At 38.7% G+C, this 18,121-nt stretch overlaps 1 long non-coding RNA gene across 1 annotated transcript in view; it reads left to right on the forward strand.

The window, feature by feature from the left end:
* Positions 1-694: 694 nt before the first annotated feature.
* Positions 695-18,121, forward strand: part of LOC122739773 — a 39,616-nt gene continuing 22,189 nt past the window's right edge. The window contains exons 1-3 of the long non-coding RNA XR_006354676.1: positions 695-1,031; positions 5,186-5,226; positions 11,778-11,887. This is a non-coding gene — a long non-coding RNA (uncharacterized LOC122739773). The remainder of the gene's footprint in view (positions 1,032-5,185; positions 5,227-11,777; positions 11,888-18,121) is intronic.

Genomic DNA, 18,121 nt, shown 5'->3' on the forward strand with positions numbered 1-18,121 from the left:
GAGGAAGATAAAGAATGGGAGAGAATTGCTGCTTGGGGTATATGGGATGATAATAATAGACAATGGAAAATATAATTTTATCACATATGCCTATTGCCCTAGTTTCTCCCTGTATATGCTCTGTGCTTTCTTAGTCAATCTCTTGCCGAAAAGAACTAGAAGAAGCTGAGAAACCATGATTCAGATATACTATTTGGTATGATATCTGATTTTACATCTTTCTGTCATTGCTCTATCTGGTGGCAAGCTATTGTGTCTTAATAATAGTGTAACAGTAGCTAGCACAATTTATATAAAACTTCAACATTTGCAAAATGCTTTACATGTTATCTAATTTGACTCTCACAAGTATTCTGTAAGGAAGATACTGTTATTATTTCCAATTTATAAATGAGAAAACTGAGGCCAAAGGAAGTTAAGTGACTTTCCTAGAAGCACACAGTTAGTAGATGTCTGAGGCTGGATTTGAACTCAAGTCTTCCTGACTCCAAGTCCAGAACTCTATGCCACTAAAAAATTTGAGGTGGGGAAACACTAGAACCTACATCATTTCCCTATCTCTGTACCTCTCTTTCAATGTAGGTCTCCTTTATTTTCCCTTGAACAATCACTAGACTCACTTGGGCCATGCACTTACTCTCACCGAATACTAATTCTCCTAACTTCTTGCAAAACACAATCAGAGCACTCTCTCCTCAGACACTAACTCTCCCTCTGCATTACCACAATCACTTTTCTCTGTCTGCTCTCTTACAACTCACTCAATCAGATCAGCACCAGCAGGGAGGCTATGCCTTGAAGTTCTTCAATAGCTTCCCAATTGTGAAATTGTGGGCACCTATATCCCCTTGAAGCCTCTAGGGAAGCTGCTTCTGCTTTTACTTTCCCAGCATCCCCAGTTTCTGGACAAAGAGAGCTATTCAACTTTGATTTTGCTTCCTTTTTCTCTATAAAAGAGAGTGATCGTCAGGCTGGGAAGATAGAAGAACAAAGTTAACTGGGAGTTCAAACTGAAGACTGGTGAGGTGGAGGTAAGAGAGTATCTAGTTTCTTTCGATGAGTTCAAGTTGTATGACTCAGGCCAACTACATCCCAGGTACTGAAATAATGGGCAGATGTAATTGCTTGAGCCACTGCCAGTGATCTTTGAAAAATTACAAAGGATGACATAAGTGCCCCAGGTGGGGAGAAGGGCAAATGCTGCCTCAATTTTGAATAAAAAGAAGAGGTTGGAGTTTTCAAATTATGGGGTGGTGAGCATGACTTTGATTTCTGGTAAAATCTAGAATCTATTAGAAGTATGCTTTGTGAATTTCTTTTTTCAGTCCCACAACATCTCTGGCTCCTGACAGAAGGGAAAATCTTACATTTAAAATACTGACAATTAAGTTATTTAGAGATTGTATAAAACTATGGTTCTTAGCACCCTCTGTTTCCCTTCTTGCCTCTCTACCATCATCCCTACAGAAGTGGAAGGGGGCCATATGGGACTGAGGGCCATATTGAATTTTTCTTTGTTTCATGTGTTGCCACTGGCAAAGAATTCATCACCTAATAGATAGCCCGCTGGTAAAGAGCTTCTCTGTAATTTGCCAATTTGGGCCTCCATCTTTCCTTTCCTCCTTTCCTTTCTTCCTTCCTTTCTTTTTCTTTTTTTTTTTCAGGACAATGAGGGTTAAATGACTTGCCCAAGGTCACACAGCAAGTAAGTGTCAAGTGTCTGAGGCTGGATTTGAACTCAGGTCCTCCTGAATCCAGGGCCAGTGCTTTATCCATTGAGCCACCTAGCTGCCCCCCTTTTCTTTCTTCCAACTGAAAAAATAGATTAAATTTGGGAGGAAGCAGGAAATGACAGTTCAAAGCTATTTACTATACAGTATAATGGTTCTAAGTACCTGGCTGAAAATCAGTGTATCTATAAGACCATGGGATCAGAAGAAAGATCTTTAGTGTCTGATGTGTCTGTCTTTATCTTCCTTTCTTTGAGGAACATTTCATAACCCTACAAATTATTTCAGTTGTATATATCTCTTGTTGCATTCAGGACCTTCTCAGTAACCCATACCAGGTAAAATCCTTTTCTGTATGTTTGGGAATATGATTTCTGTTTTTGATACTATTGTTGATACCTACGAAATTCCTATTACCTTTTTTATTGCCAGAGTTACTTGTACTCTGACAGGAGTAGTGACGTGATTATATTGGAATCCCCATTGGAGTTCCTTTGGATTGCTGGATGTCATTGGATTCTTTCCATAGAAAAAAGAAATGAATTTAAAATGGGCCAATCTAGAATGTAATTATAGGATTACTTAACTTCCTTGGGCCTCAGTTTCTTCATTTGTCAAATGAGAGGGTAGTACCAGATGGTCTCTGAGATTTCTTTAGATCTATGGCCCACCCTATGATCATAGAATATCAAGAAAGAACCTTAGACAGCACTAACCAACTGCCTCATTTTTTGTAGAGGATTAAAATGGCTTACTAACCTATCTTCCTTAGATTTATATCAGGGGTTTTGAACCTTTTTTTGGTATCATGGACCCCTTTTACTGTCTGATAAATACTCTGGAGCCCTTCTCAGAATAAGGTTTTAAAATATGTAACAGAAAATACTAGGATTGCAAAGGAAACTAATAATACTGAAATTAACATGTATATTTTCCAAACAAGATCACAGATCCCCTGAAAGCTATCTATGCATCCCTTGGGGTTCCATGGACCCCAGGTTAAAAGCCTCTTGACTTAGTGGGACTGTGTTTACTTTCAAAATTAACAACTGAAAGTTTGCTAATACGTTGAGTACTTTTGTGAATTTTTTTTTCTCTCTATTTTTCTCAATTCTGAATGTGGCCTGGCCCAGTTAAAATGTTCTTTTCCTGGGTGAGGTCCTGGAAAACCAACATCTCTCAGCAGTGTGCCAGGGCCTCCTTTCTTCCCTGGTTTAACTACATTCTTTCTTTGCCCTTGGGGCCAGCCTGACTCTTCATCAAGTTGACCCCAATGAAGCCTCTAAAGGACAAGTTTTCAAAAGAGTAATTCACCCAAAAGTTTTCATGCACAATTCAACTACCAAGGACTTCCTCTTTGTACAACAAATGAAGTCTGAGAACCAGCCTTTCAACATGGAGTCCTTATGGGGGTGGGGTGGGGGGGAAAGACATTTTGAATTCTTAATTAAAACTGATTAAGGGGGCAGCTAGGTGGCACAGTGGATAGATCACTGGCCCTGGATTCAGGAGGACCTGGGTTCAAATCCGGCCCAAGACACTTAATACTTACTAGCTGCATGACTCTGAGCAAGTCACTTAACCCCAATTGTCCAGCAAACAAAAACAAAAACAAACAAAAAAACCTGATTAAGTCAGATTTGAGCAACTCCATTTTCTAGAAAAGATAGAAGTAGAATGAATGGGTGGTGGTGTTTTTGAAAGTGGATTAAGATTAGGTTTGGAGTCTAATCTATTTTTCATCCTTCTTTTTAGGATGTCTACTTCCTCATTATTTAATGGCAAATCTCTAAAGCTTCAAAAGGAAATATGAAACATTGAGGATTTTATTCCATAACCACCAAGAGTTCATTACCTTATTTATTATTTTTTTTGTGGGGCAATGGGGGTAAAGTGACTTGCCCAGGGTCACATAGCTAGTAAGTGTCAAGTGTCTGAGGCTGGATTTGAACTCAGGTCCTCCTGAATCCAGGGTTGGTGCTTTATCCACTGTGCCACCTAGCTGCCCCAGAGTTCATTACTTTAAAAGTATTGGTTGGCCCTTTAATATTGATGATTGTGGTGATGAGAAGGGTGATAACCAGAGCCAATGTGGTATGTCGTTTGAAAATATATGGGGGTGGGGCAGCTAGATGGCACAGTGGATAGAGCACCGGCCCTGGAATCAGGAGTACCTGAGTTCAAATCCGGCCTCAGACACTTAACACTTAACTAGCTGTGTGACCCTAGGCAAGTCACTTAACCCCAATTGCCTCACTAAAAAAAAAAAAAAAAAAAAAAAGAAAATATATGGGGGTGCCTATCTCTGTTCTAGGTTTTAGGGAACTTAGCTGGGGTTTCTAATATATTGCTACTTATAAATTAGAGGCTATAGCACCAGTCTCTGGCATTAAGCATTTGCTAAAGAATATAAAATATTAGTAAAGAGAGAGCACATGGCTCTGAAAGTTCAGAAGCCCTACATTACCTAGGAGAGAGAGAGACAGAGAGACAGAGAGAGACAGAGACAGAGACAGAGACAGAGACAGAGACAGAGACAGGGAGAGGGGGCTGAGAGGGGGCCTCCTCCAGCATCCCAGACAAGAGAGCTTAAGCTCCCTGTGGTCCAGAGGAGAGGTGGCCCTTACACACTGCTCAAAGCTAATTGGCTAGCATTAATCAAATCTATTGGCTTACTGGCCTTAAGGATGGTCCATATTAAAATAAGCAGTAGTGCTGAGGTCAGAGTCCAGAGGACAGACCCTCTGTGGGGAAAGGCTGTGTGGTTTTAATCTCTATTGTCTCTATTCAGAATCTACTGACCCTGGGCTGGCCTTAAAAAAGGTCAGACAAGGCTCCCTTGAGTGTGTGTGTGGGGCACTCTGGGTCCCCCCAGAACCCCATTATTTTCTCATAGAGGTATAGTGGATAGAGAGCTGGCCTTCATCCTATACTAGGTGGGCAAGTCATTTAACCTCTGAGAGTTTCAGGCAACTAAGACTATACATTGCAGGGTTGGGGCTTAAATGCGTTGATAAAAGGAATTTCCACACCAATAAAAATCAGTACCATCCCCTCCAAAAAATCCCTCACATTTTATGGTGTTTTATACTTCTGACTCCACTCTCACACACGATGTTTTATTTGCTCCCAACAACAGGTCTGTGAGATACACAGACAGGAATGATTATAGACCCATTTTACCAATGAGGAAACCGAGGCTCAGAAAGATTCCTTAATTTCTTAACTTTTTTTTGTAAGCGATTCATTCAAGATCAAGAAACTACCAAGTGGCAGAGCTAGGATTCCAACCCAGGACTCAAAATCAAGTGATTTTGTTCTATAGAACTGAGATCCAATAATAATAATAATAATAATAATAACAACAACAACAATAACTAGAACTTATATGGTACTTAAAATTTATATACATTATCTAACATCATTTATACACTATCATTTTCATTCTCTTCTAGAATGAAGAACAACCAACATTATCTGACTTGAAGCACTGGAGGTATGTGTGTGTGTGTGTGTGTGTATATATATATATGTCCATATATATAATAGTTATTTTTTTTTTACTGAACCTGTAATTTTGTTGATATAAGGATCTCCCAGTGAGAAAATTCCCTCTACCTATAAAGACTGATGCTTTCTCTTCAATTTATAGTGAGAGAGTTGCCACTCACTAGGAGGTTAAGTGACTTGCCTAAGGGCAGATCAGCACCATTAAACCTGGGTCTTCCTAACTACAAGGCAGGTTTTCTATCTAATATGCCATACTTCATTTCTGTGTGGTATCACTATTATTATACTCATTTTATTTTATTTTTTCCTCTGTCATTGGGTTTTATTTATTTTTATTTTAAAAATTATTTTATTTTTTCCAACATTCAGCTTTTAAGAAAAGTTTTGAGTTCCAAATTCTCTCCCTCCCTCCCTCCCTTCCTCACTCCTCTCCCCCCTCCCTGAGGAAGTAAGTAATCCGATATAGGTTATACAAGCACAATCATGTATAATATTTCCGTATTAGTCATTTTGTACAAAAGCCTCCCCCCCAAAAAACAAAACAAAACAAAATAAGAAAAAGAAGAAGAAGAAGGAAAGGAAGGAAGGAAGGGGGGAAAAGCCAGTATGCTTCAGTCTGTATTCAGACAGTATCAGTTCTTTCCCTGGAGGCAGATATCATGCTTCATAATGAGTCCTTTGGGATTGTTTTGGTATTATCCCCATTTTAGAGATGAGGAAATTGAGGTTTAGAGAGATTAAGAGATTTGTTTATGGTCATATAGCTAGAGTCAGAGGCAAGATTTGAACCCAGATCTTTCCTGACCCCCTTGTTTCATTCTATTTCCAATATATTATGCTGCCTTATTGAAAATTTCAGCAATTATGTCAGAGGTAACTATAGTGTAATGGATAACCCCAGGGTCAGGAAAACTGGTTTCAAGTCCCACTTCTTCTGATACATACTAGCTGTTTGACTCTGGGCAAGATGTTGCATCTCTGGCAATTGTAAATTAGGCTGTTCTGCATTGGTGTAAAGAGTTTCCTCACTGAAGGTTAAAAATAGTATATGAATGGAATCACTAGTCTGGTTCAAACTGACTCTACCCACCCTCCACTCCCACTTTCTATTTGTCATTGGTTAAAGTATGTTAGAATTATTATATGTTCTGTTGCTGCAAAAGAGAATGAATTAGAAGCCTAATCTGTGTGTCTTTGGACATGTTATTCTACTTCTTTAGCCTCCTTATATATAAATGATATAAAATATAAAAGTAGGGAAGCATAGCACTAGAAGATTTATTTTTGGGGCTCTCGCCAAATAAAATTTCAAATTCAGGGCCCCCAAATAAAGCCTGAAGAGGACTGAAGTGGTACCTCTTACTCTTTTAAACCTCCCTTTTGTGGCTTTTCTGGAAAAGTGAGAAATAACACAGTATAGTGAATAGAGAGCTGACTTCAAAGCCATGATGACATGGATTCAAGTCTCACTTTGGACACATAGTGGCTATGTGAGTCTAGACAAGTCACTTAAACTCTGTGTTCTAGGCAACTCTTTGCAACCATAAATTGCAGAGATGATGCTGACTGACACTGGTGGAGGTAGTTTGCTATACCAACAAAAATTATAGGTGCAGTCCATATCATTACTCATTACATTGGAAGGTAAGCTCCTTGAGGGTAGGGTCAGCCTTTCTTTTTGCTTGCTTTTGTATTCCCAGTGCTTAAAATAATAATTGGCATATAGTAAGCACTTAACAAATGCTTGTTTCCTTCCTTTCTTTCCATCCACTATCCAGCAAAGTAGAGCCCACTTTGCAATGACATTGTCATTGCAGGTGGCCACTTCATATGATCATAGATTTAAGCCTGAAAGGGAAAGTCATTTAATCCACTTACACCTCCTCATTTTACAGTTGAGGAACCCTATATCCAAAGAGACAGCCAAAGGATATCACATCCTTTATGCATATACTTATTTATTTATTATTTATTTATTTATTTATTTATTTTTTGTGGGGCAATGAGGGTTAAGTGATTTGCCAAGGGTCACACAGCTAGTAAGTGTCAAGTGTCTGAGGCCGTATGTATATACTTTTTATGCAAGGTGGGACTTGATCTGTATTTGAAGTCATCACACAATGTTTTTTTTTTTTTTTGTGGGGCAATGAGAGTTAAGTGACTTGCCCAATGTTACACAGCTAATAAGTGTCAAGTTTTTGAGGCTGAATTTGAACTCAGGTCCTCCTGAATCTAGGGCTGCATCACACAATCTTTAAAAAGCTTACAAAATACTAGCTATGGTCACCAAAAAGTGAACCAAACTTTGTTGTTGTTCAATCCTGTCCAACTCTTTGTGACCACATTTGGATTTTTTTTGGCAAAGATACTGGAGTGATTTGCTGTTTCCTTCTCCAAGTCATTTTACAGATGAGGAAACTGAGGCAAACAGGATTAAATGATTTGCCTAGGGTCACCTGGGTAAGAAGTATTAACGGCAAATTTGAACTCAGGAAGATGAGTCTTCCTGACTTCCTGTCTTCTTCACTCTATCTACTGTACCACCTACCTGCCCCTAACCAAACTAGATGGATTTTAAAAGAAAATCTGTTACATAACATCAGGACAAAATCTGTTGGCAGTTGTGCAAAATGGTTTCCTTACTTTTGAAAATACTATTGAGAAGCATTTTTCTATTGCTGAGGTCTTCCAGAGATCTCTAGAACCTCATGAGCTGCTTTATATTGAATGATAGTTTTGATTGTCACCTAGTGAATCACTTTAGATGTCTGCTGGTATGTATCATAGTCCACTGTGTCACAGTCTACATATACATAGCCATATATTCAAAATTTGGAGCATACGATGACAGTTAAGCTGCATTAATTCTGAGCCATGCTAAATAAAGCAAAAAAGAAAAAAAAAGAAAAAAAAAGAAAAAGAAGAAAGTGTTTTTTTCTTCATGAATCTGAAGATGCTCCTTTGTCCCACACTCCATAAAGATGACTTATTCTTTCTCAGATATTATAGGTCCGCTTGAATGAGAAAGGGAAGGAAATGGGATAGCTAGAGCAAGACTTTCTTCATATTGCCCTTTGCCTTCTCATTTTCCTTGGGTTCTTCATTGCTCTTCAAGGAGGATAAAATTTGCTCCATGTCTCCCCCTTTAACCTCCTCTATACTCAGTGGCCCAGCATGGGCAGGAGAGGGGATGTTGAAGCAAATGGTTGAAGTATTTATTTAAAATTTTAATGTAGTGATTGCACATGTATAACCTATATCAGATTACTTACCGTCACAGGGAGAGGGGAGGGAAGGGAAAGATGGACCAGTAGGGGTGCTATCCTGAATAAAAGCACAGATTCTAACATTCCTATGCCCCTTTCACAAGAGCTGTTGTCACCTTGATGCATAGCAGCTAACACCTTTAATTATCAGATAACATCTTAACAGGGATTAGTTGAAAAAGCATTTGAGAGCAATGTATTTAGAGCTGGGACTTCAAGTCAGAAAACCTTATTTGGATCCTGGCTCTGATTTCTGAAATTTCTTCCAACTCTAAAGTTCTATGATTCTGTAAAATGCTAAACATCTTTCAAGTCTCAGCCTAAATATTTCTTTCTCCATGAAATTTTCCCTGTTCTGCATTTTTGGAATGAATAACATTCTACGTTTTCTTTTTAAGTTTTAAAAAAGTTATTGGGGCAGCTAGGTGGTGCAGTGGATAGAGCATCGGCCCTGTCGTCAGGAGGACCTGAGTTCAAATTCAGCCTCAGACACTTTACACTTACTAGCTGTGTGACCCTGGGCAAATCACTTAACTCCAATTGCCTCACCCCCCTCCCCAAATTATTAATGCTCTTCCCCCTTCTTATTTCCCAATTATTCCCCTTTTCCCCAGTTCTATTTTCTAACAAATAAGTACATTTAAGGAAAACAAGTCAATGTATTTGCCATGTTTGCAAATGTATGCCCCATTTCACACCCAAAGTCCACCATTTCTTGATTGAGGCTCTCTACAGATGGTTTCATCATGAATCTTCTGAAGTCAATATTGTGCATTGCATTGATTAGAGTTCTGAAGACTTTGGTGTTGTTTTGCCTTATAGCAGCTATATCATCGTAGTCCATTTAAATTGTTCTCCTTGTCAGCTTCATTCTTTTTCAGTTCACATAACCCTTCCTAAGTTTCTCTAAATTGCTCATTCTCATCATTTCCTACAGTATATCTTTTCATTGCTTTCTTATATCACATTTTGTTCAATCATTCCTCAGTCAATAGGTACCCACTTAGCTTCCAGTTCTTTGCCACTATTGAAAAGTGCTGCTACAATAATTTTGCATGTATAGGACATTTTTCTCTGTCTTTTGACACCCTTTGGGTATATAACTAGTGCTGCTATTGCTAGGTCAGAGGCATTTCCAGTTTAGCAACTTTTTAGAAAGTGCGTTTTCCAGTTATTTTTCTGAATTGTTGGACCAGCTACAGCTACAGTGCATTAGTATTATTATTTTTCCACTGCCCCTCCAAAATTTACACTTTCACTTTTTGTTTCCTTTGTCAGTTTGATCGATGGGAATGAAACCTCAGAGTTTAATTTTGGATGTTGCCTATGATACCGCTTTGTTGCCACAAACATTATCTTCAAGTATTGGAAGGGTTGTCATGGTGGAGTAAACCTATTCTGCTTGACCTTTCCACAAGGGCAAAATTAGCACCAATGGACAGAAGTGGAAGAGAATTAAATTTTGTCTCCACATAAGGAAAAACTTTCTAATGATTGGAGTTATCCAGATGTTGAACAGACTGCTTTATGTGATAGTGGATCCCTCCTCTTTGGAGCTCTTCAAGAAGAGGCCAGATGTTGGGGATTTTTTTTTTTTGGACTGGAGAAGTGGTATAGCATATTGGAAAAAATGCTGGACTTGGAGTCAGGAAATCCTGAGTTCAAATCATGATTCCAGTACTTACTAGTTGAGTGACAAGGGGCAAGATTTTTAAACCTCTCTGAGGCTCAATTTTCTTATGTTTAAAATGTAGAGTATGAAAGGGGAACAGTTTATGACCAAACAAGGGATAGAGAATATTATGAAATGCAAACTAGATGATTTTGATTACATTAAATTAAAAAGTTTTTGTACAAACAGAAGCAATGCATCCAAAATTAGAAGGGAGCCAGAAATGTGGGAAATAATTTTTATAGCCAGTATTTCTGATAAAGGTGTCATTTCTAAAATATATTGAGAACTAAATCAAATTTATATGAATCTAAGTCATTCCCTAATTGAGAAATGGTGAAAGGCAGTTTTCTGATGAAGAAATCAAAGCTATCTATTGCCATATGAAAAAAATGCTCTAAATCACTACTGATCAGAGAAATGCAAATTACAACACCTCATACCTATCAGATTAACTAATGTGACAAAAAAGGAAAATGATAAATGTTGGAGAAGCTGTGGAAAAATTGGAACACTAACGCATTGTTGGTGGAGCAGTGAACTGATCCAACCATTCTGGAGAGCAATTTGGAATTATGCCCAAAGGGCTATAAAGCTGTGCATTCATACCCTTTGACTCAGCAATACCACTATTAGGTCTTTTTCCCAAAGAGATCATAAATAAGGGAAAAGGACCTACATGTATAAAAATATTTATAGCAGCTCTTTTTGTGGTGGCAAGGAATTGGAAATTGAAGGGATGCCCATTAATTGGGGAATGGCTGAACAAGTTGTGGTATATGAATGTAATGGAATATTATTGTGTTGTAAGAAACGATGACCAAACAGGTTTCAGAGAAACCTGGAAGGACTTACATGAACTAATGCTGAGTGAGATGAGTGGAACCAGGAGAACATTGTACACAGTATCAGCAACATCGTGTGTTTGTTTGTTTGTTTTGAAGGGCAATGGGTGTTAAGTGACTTGCCCAGGGTCACACAGCTAGTAAGTGTTAAGTGTCTGAGGCCGGATTTGAACTCAGGTCCTCCTGAGTCCAGGGCCAGTGCTTTATCCACTGCACCACTTAGCTTCCCCCAACATTGTGTGTTGATCAACTGTGATAGTTTTGACTCTTCTCAGCAATACAATGGTCTAAGATAGTTACAAAGGACTCATGATGGAAAATGCTCTCCAAATCCAGAAAAAAAGAACTGTGGAATCTAGATGCAGATTGAACCATACTATTTCTATTCCCCCCCCCCCTTTTGCTCTGATTCTTCTTTCACAGCATGACTGAGGCAGAAATATGTTTATTGTGATTGTACATATATAACCTATATCAGATTGCTTGCTGTCTTGGGGATAGGGGAGGGAGGGGAGGGAGAGAAAAAAATTTGAAACTAGAAATCTTATAAAAACAAATGTTGAAAACTATCTTTACATGTACCTAGAAAATAATAAAATACTTTTATGATTTAAAAAAAATATAGAGTATAATACCTAAAATATCAAACTCACAGAGTTGTGAGGCTTAAGTGAGATACTATATATAAAGTACTGTGCAAACTTTAGAACATGATTTAAATATTATTATTATTATTATTATTATTATATTTTAGGTCTAGGTAGGATTATTTATTCCTCTCCAGGCTTCACTCTGGACTTCCTCTACCATGGCCCAACTCCACATCCTGAAACTCTCCCAAGTCCTGGACTTATTATATTGAAGGTACCCTCTGCCCCTGTGACTTCTCCCTCTGATTGGATGGCTCTTCCCAAAACTTTTATTTAAGGAGATCACTTGGGTTAACCATGCCTCATTTCTCTTCTGATTGTACTCCAGACTTCTACTATGCCCATCCTCCCATATCCCCACCTTCATCTTTATCTCTCCTACCTTTTTCCAGCTTCCTTTTAGGTATTGTCTCTTGCCCATTGGAATGTAAATGCTTTGAGGACAGGGACATATAGTACAGCATAGTACTTGATGGATAGTAAGCACTTAATAAATCTTTGTTGACTGACTATTGAGTATTTTATCAGCTGTTCTTTTTTTTGTAGGGCAGTGAGGGTTAAGTGACTTGCCCAGGGTCACACAGCTGGTGTCAAGTGTCTGAGGTCAGATTTGAACTCAGGTCCTCCTGAATCCAGGGCTGGTGCTTTATCCACTGCACCACCTAGCTGCCCCTAATCAGCTGCTCTGAATCTTTTTTGGTCATGGACCCCTTTGGCAGTCTGATGAAGCTTAAGGGACCCATTAAAATTAATAAAAATATATGTAAGATTACCAAGGAAACTGATTCCATTAAAAAAAGTTCATGGACTGTTTCCATTTTAAGAACTTCTAGATGAGATGGGGTTTTTAGGTTCCTTCCAACTCTTAGATTCTGTAATTCTTTGAGGTATGAAGATTTATGAGTGAGCTTTTAGCAATAGTTTAGGTGGATGGATGGTAAAGAGGGCCTTTATTCTTAAAGATGGTAGCAAGAAGAATAGAAAGGAGGGGACAGTTTTGAGACATGTTGCAGAGATATAATCCACAGAACCTGGGAAAGGATTGACAATGAAATGTTAGGGGGAGAGAGGAGTCAATGATAACTTATTGTTACTAACATAGGTAAGTGAATGATGTGAATGGTGGTGCAGGGAAATGAGGAGAAGCATGTTTGGGGGAAAAAGCTTGATTCTAGAACTGTTAATCTACTAATGAAGTGTCCAGTTGCAGATGTACTGTAGGCATTTGGAGATCTGGGTCTAGAGATCAGAGAAGTCTAGCATGGGTTTGGCAATGAGTACAGTCGGCAAGAGAAAGAATCTAAAGAGATAAGGTAAGAGGGCTGAGAACAGAATAACAGGTCAGGAAAAGGTTGAAGAATGAGGGGAGGAAACAGAGAAGTGTTAGAACTGGTAGAAGGAAAAGCAGAAAGCAAGGGAGGAGATACTATCCAGAAAAAGGACCAGTCATTAGTGTCAGATGCTACAGAGTGATCAAAGAGAATGCAGACTGGAAAAATGCCTTTGGATTTGGCAATTAAGTTATTGACGATCCTAGAGGGAGTGGTTTTATTTGACTGCAAGAGGTTAAGGAGATACCATAAGCAGGGAAAGAAGGGAGAGGCATGAGGTATAAGTGATGTTTTTCAAGCAGTCTAGCTATGAAGAAGAAATATAAAGATGAAACAGCAGGTGAGTGGGAGAGAAGGGCAAGAGAGAATTAAAGAAAAAATGTTTTGAACTGGGGAGACCTGAGCTTGTTGGTAAAGGAGAGATTGAAGATATACAAGGAAGAGGGGGATGATTGTTGTTGGAGCAATGCTTTAGAAGAGGCAAGAAGGAGTGAATAAAGGATACAGGTAGATAGGTTATCAGTCTTAATGAAGAAGAGAGGTCTATTTTATTCTGTGATTGGTAGGAAGGAGGGGATGAGAATGTTAAGAAGTTTCGAGGAATGAAGGGAATTCTTGTCTGATGGCCTCAATCTTCTCACAGAGGTATTAGGCTAGGTCATCTCCCAGTATTTTATACCTCTCAAACTAGGCTCTTCTATTCTAATTTGCATTATGGTTATTTGTTCATGTCTTATCTCCCCTACTAGATTGTGAATTTTAGTGCCTGGCCCACAATTGGTACTTAATGAGAGTTTCTAGAAGAATAGGATACTGGATAGGCCCCTGAGAGTTGGAGCAATGGGGAGGTGTGTAGGTGAAAGGGGAGGCCTCTGGAGGGAGAAGGGGGCACTGGGAGGGGGTGGTGAGAGTGTGCCAAAGTCAGACTTTACCAGCTTCACAGTTTTGTTTAAAAGACTTCCCTGGATCTCTTTAAACCATCTTTAGTGCCAACTTAACAGCTCCCATTTTTATAGGCCTGAGAGTCAGGAAGACCTGGCTTTATATCTCTCTTCTGTCACATACTAGTTGTCCGACCCTGGTTAAATCTTTAACCTCTTTTTTTTTTTTTTTGGCAGGGCAATGAGAGTTAAGTGACTTGCCCAGGGTCACACAGCTAGTAAGTGTAAAGTGTCTGAGGTCAGATTTGAACTCAGGTCCTCCTAAATCCAGGGCGGGTGCTTTATCCACTGTGCCACCTAGCTGCCCTCTAATCATTTAACCTCTTAATGCTTTCAGGCAACGCTCTAGAATTACAGGTTGTAGAGAAGGTATGAGTCTGTACTGGTGGAGAGAATTCCTTACATCAATGAAGTTTTAGGTCTGGTCCTCCCTCCCCCCCCAAAAAAAAAAGATTTGTAAAGCACTGTAATGATTATTAATAATAATAACCAACATTTATATGGTGCCTACAATGTGTCAGGCACTGCACTAAGTGCTTTACAAATAATACACTGGGAGTTAGGTGCTCTTATTCCCATTTACAGATGAGGAAACTGAGGCAAACAGGTTAAGTGACTTACTTAGGGTTATGCAGCTGGTAAGTATTTGAGGTCTGATTTGAACTCTGGACTTCCTGATTCAATTCTAATCATTGCACCAGCTGCCCCCAAACTTTATAAACATATTTCATTCAATTGTCATAAGCACCCTATGAAGTAGATGCTATTATTATCTCTATCTTACATGTGAAGAAGCTGAGGTTCAGAGAAACAAAATGCTTATGCAGGATGACACAACTAGCAGGAGTCCAGAGTAGAATTTAAACCCAGTTCTTCCTGATTACAAGTCTCAGTATTCTGTCCAGAGTATCACAGTGTTATATGCTAGAGGCTGCCAACCCCTGGGCTAGTGTGAGGCCTAATATTTGTCCATCTCTGTTCTAGTTGTAGGAGTGATTCAGCTTGTCTGCCCTTTAACCCTAAATCCCATTTCTGCCCAAACTGGGACTGGAGATTCTAGGTCACTGCAGCCCTATCTTGACTTTGATCTCTTTTGGAGTAGCTCCTTGGTGTGAAATCTTGTGCTGGACAAGCATACTCAGAGGGCTCTGATTTTCTGCATGAGCATGGCGAGGTCCTGTGCCTATCCTGTACAACATCTTTTGTATATGTAAAACACCTTTAGAGAGCTCTCTCTCTCCCTTCCACCCATACACATATACATGTATGATACATATACTTGTACATGTACACATACATACATACATACACACACTTATGAACATGGGGCAACTGAGCCCAGTTATGCTGAGGAAGATGATTTCCATGACTAGCTTTCAAGTTGCTTTCCTTCCCTTCTAAAAAATGTAACCCATTGAGCATAAAAAGGGCACTTTTTTTTTTTTGCAAGGACAGATTTAGGTATGTACAGTTCACATCTCTGTCACAGTATGGAATACAGCCATACTGCAACAGTGTGTCATTTTTATTCTTGGCGCTGTAACTGCATCGTTTCAAATTTCTCCTACTTTCCATGACAGCTGTATAATTTTTCCATTGACCTGGAGGGTGTCCTCTGTCAGTCAACACACAATTACCAGAAAGGAAACAAATGCATCTACTTGTAGCAAGAGGGGTTTGGCAGCTCTCCAGAGTTATTCATCTTATTGTTCTTTCTTCCATGAAACACAAATGTGCTTCTGAGAATGAAGCAATATGATTTCATCTTGGAAAATGGATCCTTCTAATAATTAAACCTTCCAATAAATGAAAGGTTTGATTCGTAGGCAAGTCAGAGGAAAGGGTATCCACGTCAACAAAGACCATTTTTATTTTGAAAAGTTTGGGGGTAAACATTCACATCTGTTCCACTGAGAATGACAAATTACTCATCTTGCCACTTCATAGTAATTAAAAAGAGAGCAAAATGACATTTCCTTCTCCCTGATTCTAAAACAAAAAAAATATTTGTCTTGGTTGTTTAAAATGTAAGTCGACAAAGTTATTTGCTGGTATAATATGATAATTTTATTGATAGTATAATATTTTGTGAGGGCATGTGGGACGATGCTCGGAAAGTGGATCAGCTATAAATATTTGTGACTTAGAAGACCTGGTGTTCAAATATGGCTTTTGCTACCTCCTAGGGTATGTAGCTTGGGCAAATCACTAAACTTTAATGAGCCTCTTTTTTCATCTTCTTAAATGGGGATGATAATAATACTTGTCCTACCTGCCCCAAAGGCTAATTGTGGAGATCAATTATGTTGTTTATTAGCAAAAAACCACATAGATGTGCCAGTGGCTATTGTAGCTACCTTAAGACACATTGTCCCTTGAAAAAACCTGGCTTGATTTTTGAGTTGAGCAAAATGTTTATATAGCAATATTTCACCAAGCTGCAATTTATGGGGAGAATATAATCAACAAAGTGTCTCAAAGTGGAGCATATATGTTTCAGGAAAGACAACAGAGCACCTGAGAGACTGTATGAAGTAAAACACTGGCAATTACAAACTACGGAGCTTACATTTCACTCTACTTGAATAGAAATGTTTGTCCCATGCCAGGACAGATACTAGAATCCGTTAGGAGATTATATAGAAAATTGTAAGAAATTGTTGTGATAAATCCTCCTTTGTAGTTTATAAAGCACTTGGCTACATTATCTCATTTTATTCCCATAATAACCTTTCGAGGTCTGTAGTACAGATACCAACACTCCCATTTTACAGATGAGAAAGCAGCTTCATAGAGAGGTGAACTAACTTGACTACTGTTACCAACTGTTACAGTGACATAGTACTAATTTCTCTTACTTCTAAGCCCAGCACTCTTTTCATTATGTTACAAGATAATACTACTATGTTACAACATCAGTTTCTAAAGAATGACTCGATAACTTAAGCTCACCTCTATGTGTTGTTTCTCCCTATTAGAGTGTAAGTTCTTTGAGGCAAGGACTGTTTTCACTTTTTTTACTTGTATCCCCAGGCTGTGGCACATAGTAAATGCTTAAAAAATGTTTTTTTTTAATTTTTATTCATTCAAACTTGGAAGAGGAAGGGAAGAGAAAGTTAATTATCATCTAAATTTTAATCAGCAGCTAAATATTTTCCCCAAACTAGACAGCCGTTGCTTTATTAGCCTCCCTCCTTGTAAGAGCTTTCCCCTTGTGAAGTTGAAGAGGTATAAAGGTAGCAACACTGTTTTCTACTTTCCTGGAATAAAATTGTTCCCCATGTGAATGAGCCAGTACTTGATGTAATGGAATCAGGCCATCTTCAGAATCTGGAAAAAAAGATCATTCATCTATAAAAGCTTATGCTTCACCCGTTTTGCACTTATTATACTCACATTTAGCCTGAAGGAGAGAACACTTCAACATTACAATTCAATTAAAAAGCATTTTCCTTCCCTGAAAATATTCAAGCAAAGGCTTTATGACCACCTGTGAAAGGTATTTATGATAAAGGATTTTTCTTTTCTTTTCTTATTATTATTGTGTTTTTTTTTTTTGCAGGGCAACGGGGGTTAAATGACTTGCCCAGCATCACACAGCTAGTAAGTGTCAAGGGTCTGAGGCCAGATTTGAACTCAGGTCCTCCTGAATCCAGGGCTGGTGTTCTATCTACTGTGCTACCTAGTTGCCCCTTTTTTTTTGTTTGCTTGGGGTTTTTTTGTTTGTTTGTTTGTTTCTTTTGTGGAGCAATGAGGGCTAAGTGACTTTCCCAGGGTCACGAAGCTAGGAAATGTAAGTATCTGAGGTCACATTTGAACTCAGGCCCTTCTGAATCCAGGGTCAGTGCTTTATCCACTGCACCACCTAGCTGCCCAGGGTTTTTCTTTTAAAACCATTTATTTATTTATGTATTTTGAACATTCTTTTCTTTTTAACTTTTTTTTTTTTGCAGGGCAACTGGGGTTAAGTGACTTGCCCAGGGTCACACAGCTGGTAAGTGTTAAGGGTCTGAGGTCAGATTTGAACTCAGGTCCTCCTGAATCCAGGGCCGGTGCTCTATCCACTGTACCACCTAGCTGCCCCTCTTTTTAACTTTTGACTTCCATATATTCTCCTTTCCTCCTAACCCTCCCCTACTCACTTGGAAGGCAAATAGTATATTTTTAATACATGTA

The sequence above is a fragment of the Dromiciops gliroides genome, chromosome 2 (genome assembly GCF_019393635.1).
Source record: "Dromiciops gliroides isolate mDroGli1 chromosome 2, mDroGli1.pri, whole genome shotgun sequence".
In the NCBI taxonomy this organism is placed as follows: domain Eukaryota; kingdom Metazoa; phylum Chordata; class Mammalia; order Microbiotheria; family Microbiotheriidae; genus Dromiciops; species Dromiciops gliroides.